The sequence below is a fragment of the Lycium barbarum genome, chromosome 4, assembly GCF_019175385.1.
Source record: "Lycium barbarum isolate Lr01 chromosome 4, ASM1917538v2, whole genome shotgun sequence".
Taxonomy (NCBI): Eukaryota; Viridiplantae; Streptophyta; class Magnoliopsida; order Solanales; family Solanaceae; genus Lycium; species Lycium barbarum.
The window spans coordinates 103,342,396-103,354,510 of NC_083340.1; positions in this window are offsets into that span (position 1 = coordinate 103,342,396).

Consider the following 12,115-nt stretch of genomic DNA (forward strand, 5'->3'; position numbering starts at 1 on the left):
ACCATCCGATTGGAGATCTGCATTTCCTTCCATATAAAGCTTCATATGGAGCCATTTGTATACTTGAATGGTAGCTATTGTTGTATGCGAACTCAATAAGGGGTAAGTGGTCATCCCAGCTACCACCGAAATCCAACACACACGCCCGTAGCATATCTTCGAAAGTTTGAATGGTATGCTCGGCCTGCCCATCAGTTTGCGGATGAAATGCCATGCTAAACTTCACTTGCGTGCCCAAACCTTCTTGAAAAGATTTCCAGAACTTAGCTGTAAACTGTGCTCCTCTATCTGTGATAATAGATAATGGGATTCCATGGAGTCTCACAATTTCTTTGAGATACAACCTTGCATAGTCTTCCGCTGAGTACGTGGTCCTGACTGGAAGAAAATGGGCTGCTTTCGTCAGCCTATCCACGATCACCCATATAGAGTCATACCTGCCACGGGAACGGGGTAATCCCACGATGAAATCCATGTTGATCACTTCCCATTTCCAAGTAGGGATTTCCATTGCTTGCAACAAGCCTCCCGGCTTCTGGTGTTTAGCTTTTACCTGTTGGCAATTTGGACATTGTGCTACGAATTCTGCTATTTCTCTCTTCATGCCATCCCACCAGTACATCATCTTGAGATCATGATACATTTTGGTTGCACCTGGGTGAATAGAATATCGAGAGCAATGTGCTTCTTCTAAAATTCGTCGGCGCATTTCCGCCACATTCGGCACACATAACCTGCCTCGGTACCTAAGAATTCCATCCATGGAAACTTCAAATGGAGACTTTTCTTTTCCATGAGATGTGTCTCTATAACGACATAACTGCGGATCTTCGCACTGCCGTTCTTTCACTTCCATAGCCAAGGACGAAATTGTTGAATCATTTATACTAATCCCGACATCGCCCGAATCAATTAGACGCATTCCAAGATTATCCAATCGATGAAGTTCTTGAACCATCTCTTTCCTTTTCGGAGGGACTTCACATAAACTGCCCATTGATCGGCGGCTAAGTGCGTCGGCTACTACATTCGCCTTCTCGGGGTGGTATAAAATGTTAACATCAGAATCTTTTAATAATTCTAACCACCGCCTTTGTCGCAGGTTCAAATCTTTTTGCTTGAAGATGTACTGAAGACTTTTGTGATCTGTATAGATATCAATGTGCACACCGTACAAATAATGTCTCCACATTTTTAAGGCATGAATGACCGCAACTAGTTTGAGTTCATGAGTTTGATAATTCTTCTCATGTTTCCACAATTGTCTCGAAGCATATGCAATAACCTTACCATGCTGCATCAATACGCATCCCAATCCGACACCTGAAGCGTCACAATACACAACATAGCCATCTGGCCCTTCTGGAAATGTTAGAACCGGGGCTGAGGTCAACCTGTTTTTCAACTCTTGGAAACTGTGCTCACAGGCATCATCCCATTGAAACTTTGCTGACTTCTGGGTTAGCTTCGTCAATGGGGCTGAAATTGACGAAAAGCCCTCTACGAACCTTCGGTATTAACCTGCCAAACCCAGAAAATTACGGACTTCTGTGGGCATCGTAGGCCTTGGCCAAGTCTTCACAACATCAATTTTCTGGGTGTCGACTCGAATACCATGATTTGAAATGACATGGCCCAGGAATGTCACAGAATTCAGCCAGAACTCAGACTTTGAAAATTTTGCATACAATTCTCGGGCTCGAAGAATACTAAGAACAATTCTCAGATGATCTGCATGTTCCGATACCGTGCGAGAATACACCAGAATATCATCAATAAATACTATCACAAATAGATCCAAGAGAGGTCGGAATACGTTGTTCATCAAATTCATAAACACAGCCGAAGCATTAGTCAACCCGAACGACATCACTTGAAATTCATAGTGGCCATATCTTGTTCTGAAGGTTGTTTTGGGAATATCTGCTTCTCTAACTCTCACTTCATGGTAACCCGACCTCAAATCTAATTTGGAAAACCACTTGGCACCTTGCAACAGGTCGAACAAGTCATCAATCCTTGGAAGAGGATATTTGTTCTTTATCGTCACTTTGTTAAGTTGCCTATAATCGATGCACATTCGCAGGGAATCGTCTCTCTTTCTCACAAACAAGACTGGTGCTCCCCACGGTGATGAACTGGGTCTAATAAATCCCTTCTCAAGAAAGTCCTTCAACTACGCCTTTAGCTCCTTTAATTCTGCCGGGGCCATTCGATAAGGAGGAATAGAAATCGGCTTGGTGTCCGGCAACACATCAATGGCGAAGTCAATCTCTCTTTCTGGTAGAAGGCCTGGAAGTTCGTCCGGAAACACATCTGGGAATTCATTCACTACCGGAACTGATTGGAAAGTTGGCGGCTTTGCCTCGGTATCATGAACCCGGACTAAGTGATAAACATAACCCTTAGCTATCATCTTCCGTGCATCGAGGTAAGAAATAAACCTGCCCTTTTGGAGATGCTGTATTACCCTTCCATACAAGCACAGGCTCTCTCGGAAATTAGAATCGGACCACTTTTGTGCGGCAATCAACGTTTGCATAGCACGACGCCAACAAATCCATACCCATGATTACATCAAAATCTACCATTTTTAGCTCAATCAAGTCAGCTTTGGTCTGACGATCACATACCATCACGACACAATTTTTGTACACTTGTCTTGCTATCACGGGATCACCAACCGGAGTGAGTACCTCAAAGGGTCTAATTGACTCGGGTTTCACCCCAATACAACCAGCAACATATGGAGTAATATAAGAGAATGTAGAACTTGGATCTATCAATGCATACACATCACGGGAGAATATAGACAATATACCTGTAACTACATCCGGAGAGGACTCGAGATCCTGCCGTCCGGCTAAAGCATATGCACGGGGCTGAGTGGCACCTGAAGTAGATGCTGCCCTCGGCCTCTGCCTCGGCCTGCTGTCATCTGGGGAGTCTTCCCTACCCGGCGTATTGATGAAGAGCCAACTGCTGAACTTGTAGGCTGACCTCCAACTCTGCCACTCATCGACGGGCAATCCCTCATCATATGCCCTACCTGACCACAAGTATAACAGGCATCCGAACCCTTTCGACACTGTCCGGAATGTAATCTACCGCATTGGTTGCATCGCGGTACTGGGGGTCTCCTATGACTATAATCTTCCCTGAGCTGGGAATCTGAAGCCCACGAACTCTGGCCCTGTCCTGAACGGAAAAAGCGATAAATTCTCCTACCTGTGAATCGAGGAGGTGGACTTGTCCCTGACTGGTCTGAGTACCCAGAATATGTCTGCCTTGATCCCCCTCTATGTTCACTGCTAGCTGCTATGGATCTGGCCCCCTTGCCTTGTCTTCTATCAACATCACGGTCGCCTCTTTGTTGTTGTTGTCGCCCCTCCAAATTCTGTGCTTGGGCCTGTATTCGGGAAATATCCATCCCGTCTTACAAGGAAGCTGTCAAACAATCTCTGAATAAATGTGGCCCTAGGCCACTTACAAATCTATGTACCCGATCCCCCATGTCGGCCACAATAGCCGGGGCATATCTAGCCAAAGAATTAAATTGCAAGCTATACTCCCGGGCACTCATGTTTCCTTGCTTCAAATTCAAAAATCTATCCGCTTTAGCTCGGCGGACCTCGGGTGGCAAATAGTGACGAATAAAAGCATCCACAAACTCTTGCCAAACCGGAGGAGGCGCGTTCTCTCCTCTTGATAATACCCAATTGTTGTACCACAACACCACCACATCCCGGAGTCTATACGATGCCAACTCCACAGATTCGGTGTCGGAGGCATGAACAATCTTTAATCTCCTTAACATCTCATCTACGAAACTTTGCGGATCCTCATCCGGCTTTGACCCAAAGAATTCCGGAGGATTTAAACTCATAAAATCACGGGCCTTGGTACTTGCTGCCCGGTCACTTGAACCCACATTTTGTCGTTGTGCCTGTGCAGCAACCAATTGTGTCAATAGCTGAATGGTCTCGGTCATTTGTTGACCCGAAACAGCCGACAGAGGAATTAGAGCTGGGGCTCCTTGTTGTTCCCTCACATTAGGCGGGGTAGAAGAAGTATTAGACAAGGCCTCGTTGTGTGACTCACCCTCTTCAATATTCATTGGGTGCTCTCTTTCTACCCGCCTCTTTGTCATAGTCTTGCCCTTCTGGGTGGCTGTAGCTTTTCCCTTTGGCGGCATTCTGAAATCATAACAAACTATTAGGGAAGATAAAATCTTATACACGGCTCTATCGCACGATCTCATAGAAGAAAGATGATCATTTTTCCTAAATGCCCTGTAGCCTCTTGTTTATTGTTGTGGCGCGCTACACACCATAAACAAGACTCTACAAGACTCGGCTCGTAGACACTTCCTAGGACCGAACTGCTCTAATACCACTTTTGTCACGACCCAGCTAGGGGCCGCGACGGGTACCTGGGGCTAACCACCGAGCACCGCTCGCTCTGTCGCTCATTTTACTCATTTAATGCTCCTTTTATCATCTTTATACTCATAGCGGAGGAAAATCATATTTCGTATGAAAACATAAAATACTTTCGTGTACATGTGCCCTTAGGCTATCAAAATAATATAGATATGTATACAGTAGTGATCTCGTGAGACCGTCTAACCCGCACTGTGTATCTACGAGCCTCTACTGGAGTGCTGAACATCGGGACGGGACAAGACCCCGTCGTGCCCAAAATAATACATATACATGGCGATATATACACAAAAGAATAATCATAAGCACCTCCGGGACAATGGAGGGCTTCCACTCAGCTGACAGCTACTACGGATCTGGATCGAGCTCTCCTCCCAGTTTACCTGTAGGCATAAACACAGCGTCCAAAGAAAACAGACGTCAATACGAATATTGTACTGAGTATTAGAGGCATAAACAATGAAGTAAGACAATGATATAAGGAAGTTACTCATATGGAACATCAGAATCTAACTGCCAAGTATAAGAAAACAAATCATGCTGTCTTACTCATGCTCATCATCATATCATATCATATCATATATGCATCATTTATAAACTGCCCGTCCATATCGGATCGGTGTGATAATCACAACATGAGCCTGCGTCCAGGCCTCTCGCGTCCGGGGTAACATCTCATGCCGCCCACTAGTGGTGTCTGCCCATGCCATTTGGCCATGGTGTATCATCTAGCTGCCCGCCTTGGCGGTGACTGCCCGGCCAATTAGGCACGGTGTAATAGTAGTATCATCATATGCTCATCACAATATGCTTAGCTTATCATCATACATACATAAGGCTCAAGATCAACCACGCACTATCGGGGTGACGTAAGGTCGTGATCCCCCGATTGCATTATGGAACAATCATTGACATCCTGCCTCACCTCGAAGAAATTAGCATATGAGGTGGGTGTAAGCGATAAATAACGTCATTAGACTTTCTATACGTTAACTCATTACCTTGTGTAGCTAACTATAGACATAGGCTCGTGGATAAGAAAGTAGTTACACTATAGGATTCATGCCATTAGAAAGAAGGGACTAGCCTCACATACCTTTCTCGTTTAAGCAATCTAGCGTTCGTTTATTCTCCTTCAATGTCACGCCTCTACCTTCAAAAGAGGATTCGTACTAACGTTAGTTAATAAACTATAAGAACGCACTACTATTTCTAGAGACAATTGGGCAGCACTTCCTTTGTTTATACTACTTTTCTCATATTTCATATCAACTTCTAACACCCACAACAACAATTACAATATAGCAATCAACAATCATCATTCATATACAATGACCACGATCCACCATTTCTCTTCATTTTCCCCACAATTATGGTTGTGTGTTCGCTATCGTATTTTCTCATGTATCACACTTATCTGATGGTCTACAGGTCATTTATAATGTATTCATACTCACAACACACTAACATTCATGATTCAATTCAACTACCATTCACTCATGGCACTATTCACTCATTTATGACCTATTTGCTATGCTTTTCTACAATTTGGGTATCTTAACCTTTCAATACCTTAAACAACATGAAATGGTCATAAAACTTACCTTAGATGATGGTTGAACAAGCTTTGAATGGATTTACTCCTCTAGCACCAAAACCCTACTTCACTACTTTTGGGTTTTCTTGAGACGAATGAACTTTAGTGTGATTCTCACACTTGATTTCGTGGGTCTAATTTAATTGATCACCAATCTCCCTTGAGTTCTTGTAATTGAAGAGTAGAGAGTATTCTAGGAGTTTCTAGAGAGAAATATCGTGAATATGAAATGATTTGAATGAGCTTGGGTCTCTTTTTAATGACTTAAAATCTATTCTGGAATGAACAGTGACTGAGGTGTACAGTGGTCGTAAACCCACTTTATGGGCCGTATTCTGGTTTACGGTCTGTCATTCATGATCATATTTAAGCATATCAAAACCAGAAAGGCATGCTGGAGATCATGGCAATTTACGACTCAGTTTACGGGCTGTATTTCGATTTACGGTCCGTATTCCAAGTCGTTTTTAACCATTTGAAGCATTTGACAGAAAGTTGAAATTTTTGAAAGGTTGGAGGATGATAGCAGTTTACGGTCCGTAAATCACTTTACGGGCCGTATTCCACTTTACGACCAACTGGGTCAAAGTGCAAACCTGCAACTTTTCATTGTACGTTCGCGGGGAAATTTCCGAGGTGTAACACTCTTCAACCCTTTTTGGAACATTCGTCCTCGAATGTTAAACACTCGGGATTCTACGAAAATTTCACCAGAGTTTCCCCTATAATTTGACACTACCAACCTGTCAGAACAACCCATAATATCATCGCCTCATAGGGCTACATCACAATATCAACATATCCGTGGCCACACACGACCAAAAGCATAAAAATAAAGCGTACATACCTCATATCATCGGCGTTTCGTCTTGGATCACTCCCGGGGGTTGGAATAAGCGTGGGTACTTGGACTTCATACTCTCTTCCGCTTCCCAAGTCATTTCTTCCCGATTGTTGTTTCGCCACAATACTTTGACTGACGCTACCTCTTTATTTCGAAGCTTTCGCACTTGCCTATCTAGGATGGCAATAGGCACTTCTTCATAGGTTAGCTTTTCCGTCATTTGCACATCGGCTATCGGGAAAATATTGGTGGGATCTCCAATGCACTTGCGGAGCATCGAAACATGGAAAACTGGGTGGACTGATTTAAGCTCCGAAGGTAGATCCAATTCGTAGGCTACCTGACCCACCTTGCGAATGATTTTGTAGGGTCTAATGTATCTGGGACTTAGCTTCCCTTTCTTACCAAATCTCATCACCCTTTTCATGGGTGACACTTTCAAAAATACCCAATCATTAATTTGAAATTCCAAGTCTCGTCGGCGGTTGTCCGCATAGGACTTTTGGCGACTTTGAGCTGTCAAAAACCGATCTTGGATCACCTTAACTTTTTCTATTGCTTGTTGGATCAATTCTGGGCCTACTAATTGTATACTTGAATGGTAGCTATTGTTGTATGCGAACTCAATAAGGGGTAAGTGGTCATCCCAGCTACCACCAAAATCCAACACACACGCCCGTAGCATATCTTCTAAAGTTTGAATGGTATGCTCGGCCTGTGTTACACCTCGGAAAAATCTTCCGTTGGTACGCAAGTGAATGAACTAGAGAAATACGAGTATCGGGTTAATGATGACTTAAGGGCATTTTGGGAAAGAGTTATAACGTCGCTTAGATTAGTATTGAAGTGTTAAGCAAGTGTTAAGAAGGTTCCATGAGGATCGGAGATCAAACGAAGTGGCAAAACTAAGTTCAGTGACTGATGAGTCCTACGGCTCATTATACGGACCGTATAATGTTATACGGACCGTATAGTGGACCGTAAAACCATCACAGTGAAGGTTGGTTGCTGGTGGAATTTTACGGTCAGTTATACGGACCGTATAAAATTTATACGGACCGTATAACGAACCGTCGAATGGTCACAGTGAAAGGTTGCTCACTGGTAACGTTTTACGGTCAGTTATACGGACCGTAAAACTGTTTTACGGACCGTATAACGGACCGTCAAGTAGTCACAGTGAAGGGGTGCTGGGCAGACCCATTTCACGGTCTATTATACGGACCGTATAACCATTATACGGACCGTATAATGGACCGTATAATGGAACCCGACAGTTCGGTGATGATTTAATAAATAAAGACCAAGTTCATGAAAATCATTTCCACATTTCCTCTCTCTCTCTAAAACATCTCTCTACAACTTTTGTACAAGTTTTCAAGGGTATTAATCCATCAACCACATTAAACAAGTAAATCCAAGGTAGAAACCCATCAAGGATCATCTAAAGTCAAGAAACCCAAATGGAGAAAAACTAGGGTTTTACTCAAAGTGGAGTATTATCAACAAAAGCTTGTCCCTACAACTTCTAAGGTAAGATTCATGATTTTTATATGATGTTTACGGTATTGGAGAATTAAAATGCATGGATTGTAGAAAACATGGTCCACTAGGACATGAATGATGAATAGTGACGTTTTTGAGACATAGTTTGAATTGAATCATGATTGTTGTTGTATTGTGATATGAGTGTGTTATAAATGACGTTAAGATCATGAAATAAATATTGTATATGGATGAACGAAGTTGGGTGTTGTGACCATAAATAGGGACAAATGGAAGTGAATTGAGAATGTGGATAATGTAGATGATTAATGGCCATGGAAATGATATTATAAATGTGTTGTTGACGTTTGGGGTTGAATTATGATATGGACAAATGTTGTATAGATAAAGGAGATGCTGTCCAATTTTCTCTAGTTCTAGCCATGTGCACTAGTTATCGATACTAATGATAGTATGGCCTTAATGAAGGTAGAAACGTGAGCATCGAAGGAGTACGTGCAAGTGTAGAATAATTCGACAAAGAGGTATGTAAGGCTAACCCTTCTTTCATAAGGCATGGTTCTTTGGCCAAACTCCTAATCCCTCTATATGAGCATGTTGACTACAAATGTTTCACATTCCGAGCTCATAAGCTCACTATCCTTGATTGGTACTACGAATGCGCTACGCACCTCAGGTGACGAGTAAGACTACGATATAGAAGTAACAATAACGATAATGATAGTAATGATGGTGGTGATAATAATGATGCTAAAGGTGCCTATGGGCTGTTATACTCATACGTGCCTATGAAGGGCTATAATGAAACCCCGAGCTTATAACGTCGGGTAGAATATATGTGTATGAATATGTATAGAATATGTATACGATTACGAAACGCGCGCACACATCTGCAGATGGTACGGATAACCCTGAAGCCTTGGTAGGGCCAGGTATGAGTAACATTGAGCCTTGGTTGGCCAAGTATGTATATGAAATACTGATCCAATGAGGTCGGGTACGCTATGTAAATGCCATGTATACGAAATGATTATGTATGTATATATTATGTAAAAGAATGTGATGAGACTATGTATAAGAATACGAATGAGGACATGTACACTAATACGAGCACAAGCATGGTACGAGTTTTATTATGGGGCACGAATGACGATGTGAGTAAGTAAGCGACATGATGATAATGATATTATTGTCTCCCCTCCTATGCTATTCCATATATATTGTTCATTATGTTGTATATCAATGTTAATCATGCTTTACATACTCAGTACATTCTTCGTACTGACGTCCTTTTGTTTGTGGACGCTGCGTCATGCCCGCAGGTGCACAGGGAGACAGACTTGACCCATAGCTGCCTATTTGAAGATTTCATAGAGAGCTCCATTTCCTTCGGAGCCATATCTTTTGGGTACTCATTCTTTTGTGTATATAACTATGGGCATAGCGGGGTCCTGTCCCGCTCATGATAGGTCATACTCTTAGAGGCTCGTAGTCATGTGTATGTGGGTAGAGATGTTTGGCTATGTCGGCCTATGTTTTGTATATCTTTTGTTGGCCTCGTCGGCCTTGTATATTTGACATGGCATAGATGCCCATGATATGTTAATTGATGATGGTCGTCCAATGGGACTAGCTTGATTAATGATTTAAAATGCATGAAATGAATTATGGTTCACCTAGATGTTATGATATGCATGATAAAGGGGTGCCCGGGTGGGGTAGCACCGGGTGCTCGTCGTGGCCCCCTAGTCGGGTCGTGACAAAAGTGGTATCAGAGCAGTTGAGTCCTAGGATGTGTCTACGAGCCGTGTCTAGTAGAGTCTTGGTTATGGGTGTGTTGCGCGCCACACTTATAAACGAGAAGCTGCGGACATCTTAGGAATATATGACCTTCTTTCTTCATAAGAATCGTGCGATAAAGCTATGATGTAAGAAATTCTTGTTCTTAAATCGTGTGTTGTGTATTTCAGAGATGCCTAAAAAGAAAAAGGCTACAGCAGCCCAAAGGGGCAAGACGGTGGCAGAAAAGCGGGCTGAAAGAGCACCGCCACCAGTAGTAGAGGAAGATGAGTCCCAGAGTGCGGCTCAATCTCAGTCCTCCCAGACAGTGCCTATTACTGAGGAGCACGTGGGAGCCTCAGCCCCAGCTCCAGCTCCTCCGCCGAATGCTTCAGGCCAAGACGTAAGAGAGGCCATTAATTTGTTGACTCAGTTGGTTGCGGCCCAGACTCAGAGGCCAAGCGCGGGGCAAGGTGACAGGACTGTTAGCGCAAGGGCCCGTGACTTCATTGCTTTGAAACCCCCGGAATTCTTTGGGTCGAAACTGGAGGAGGATCCCCAGGACTTTGTTGATGGTATGCTAAGGACGCTCCGATTGATACATGCTTCAGACACCGAATCGGTGGAGCTAGCGTCATACAGATTGAGGGATGTCTCAATCCAGTGGTACACGGTTTGGATGGCTTCGCGGGGAGCCAATGCACCTCCGCCGGTATGGCAAGAGTTTGTCGATGCTTTTCTCCGTCACTACATGCCTCCAGAAGTTCGGCGAGCTAGGGCCGATAAATTCTTGAATCTGAGGCAAGGTAGCATGAGTGCTACAGAGTATAGTCTCCGCTTCAATTCCTTGGCAAGGTATGCTTCGGCCATGGTAGCGGATATGGGCGATCGGGTGCACCGGTTTGTGAAGGGCCTAGGGCCACATTTGATGGATAAATGCTTGACTGCATCTCTTCAGGATGGCATGGATATTGCACGTATTCAGGCGCATGCTCAGGAATTGGAGGAACACCTACAGCAGCAGAGGAATGAACGTGAACAGGATAGGGGACATAGCAAGAGGGCTAGATCTTCGGGGCCGATGAGTGAGTCCAGAGGTGGGCACCGGCAGCAGCCCCCTAGGCATGTAGGCTACTCTATGACCAGTGCGCTCCCACGGTTTTCAGGCCAGAGATTGGATAGATCTGCTCATTCAGGGCCGAGCCCGAGTTATTCAGGGCCTCAGTATAGAGATGATTCAGGCCAGTCTAGACCACCCGTGCCACGATGTTCCCAGTGTGGGAAGTTGCATTGGGGTCAGTGCCGATCAGGTTCAGATGCTTGCTATTCTTGTGGTCGACCAGGCCACATTATGCGTGATTGCCCCTCAGTACAGGGTAGAGGTAGGGCCCAGCCATCAGGGTCGATAGCCGGGTCTTCAGCATCTGTACGCCCTATGGGGCCAGGTTCACATGCGCAGGTTGGCCATGGTAGAGGTAGAGGCAGAGCTCCCAGTTCCAGCGGTCCTCAGCACCATATTTATGCTTTGGCTGGACGCCAAGATCTTGAGTCTTCTCCTGATGTGGTCACAGGTATATTATCGGTATTCTCTCATGATGTATATGCTTTGATTGATCCGGGCTCCACATTGTCTTATGTTACTCCATATATTGCGAGTCGATCTATAATTGAGCCGGAGTCTATTAAGCCTTTTGAGGTGTCTACGCCCGTTGGCGAATCGGTGATAGCTAGCCGAGTGTATAGAGATTGCGTAGTGGTGATATGTGACCGCCGTACAGTAGCTGATTTGCATGAACTAAAAATGGTAGATTTTGATGTTATTTTGGGCATGGATTGGTTGGCTTCTTGCTACGCCAATGTTGATTGTAGAACGAAGATGGTTCGTTTCCAGTTCCCGGGCGAACCAGTCTTAGAATGGAATGGGAATACGGCGTCACCAAAGGGTAG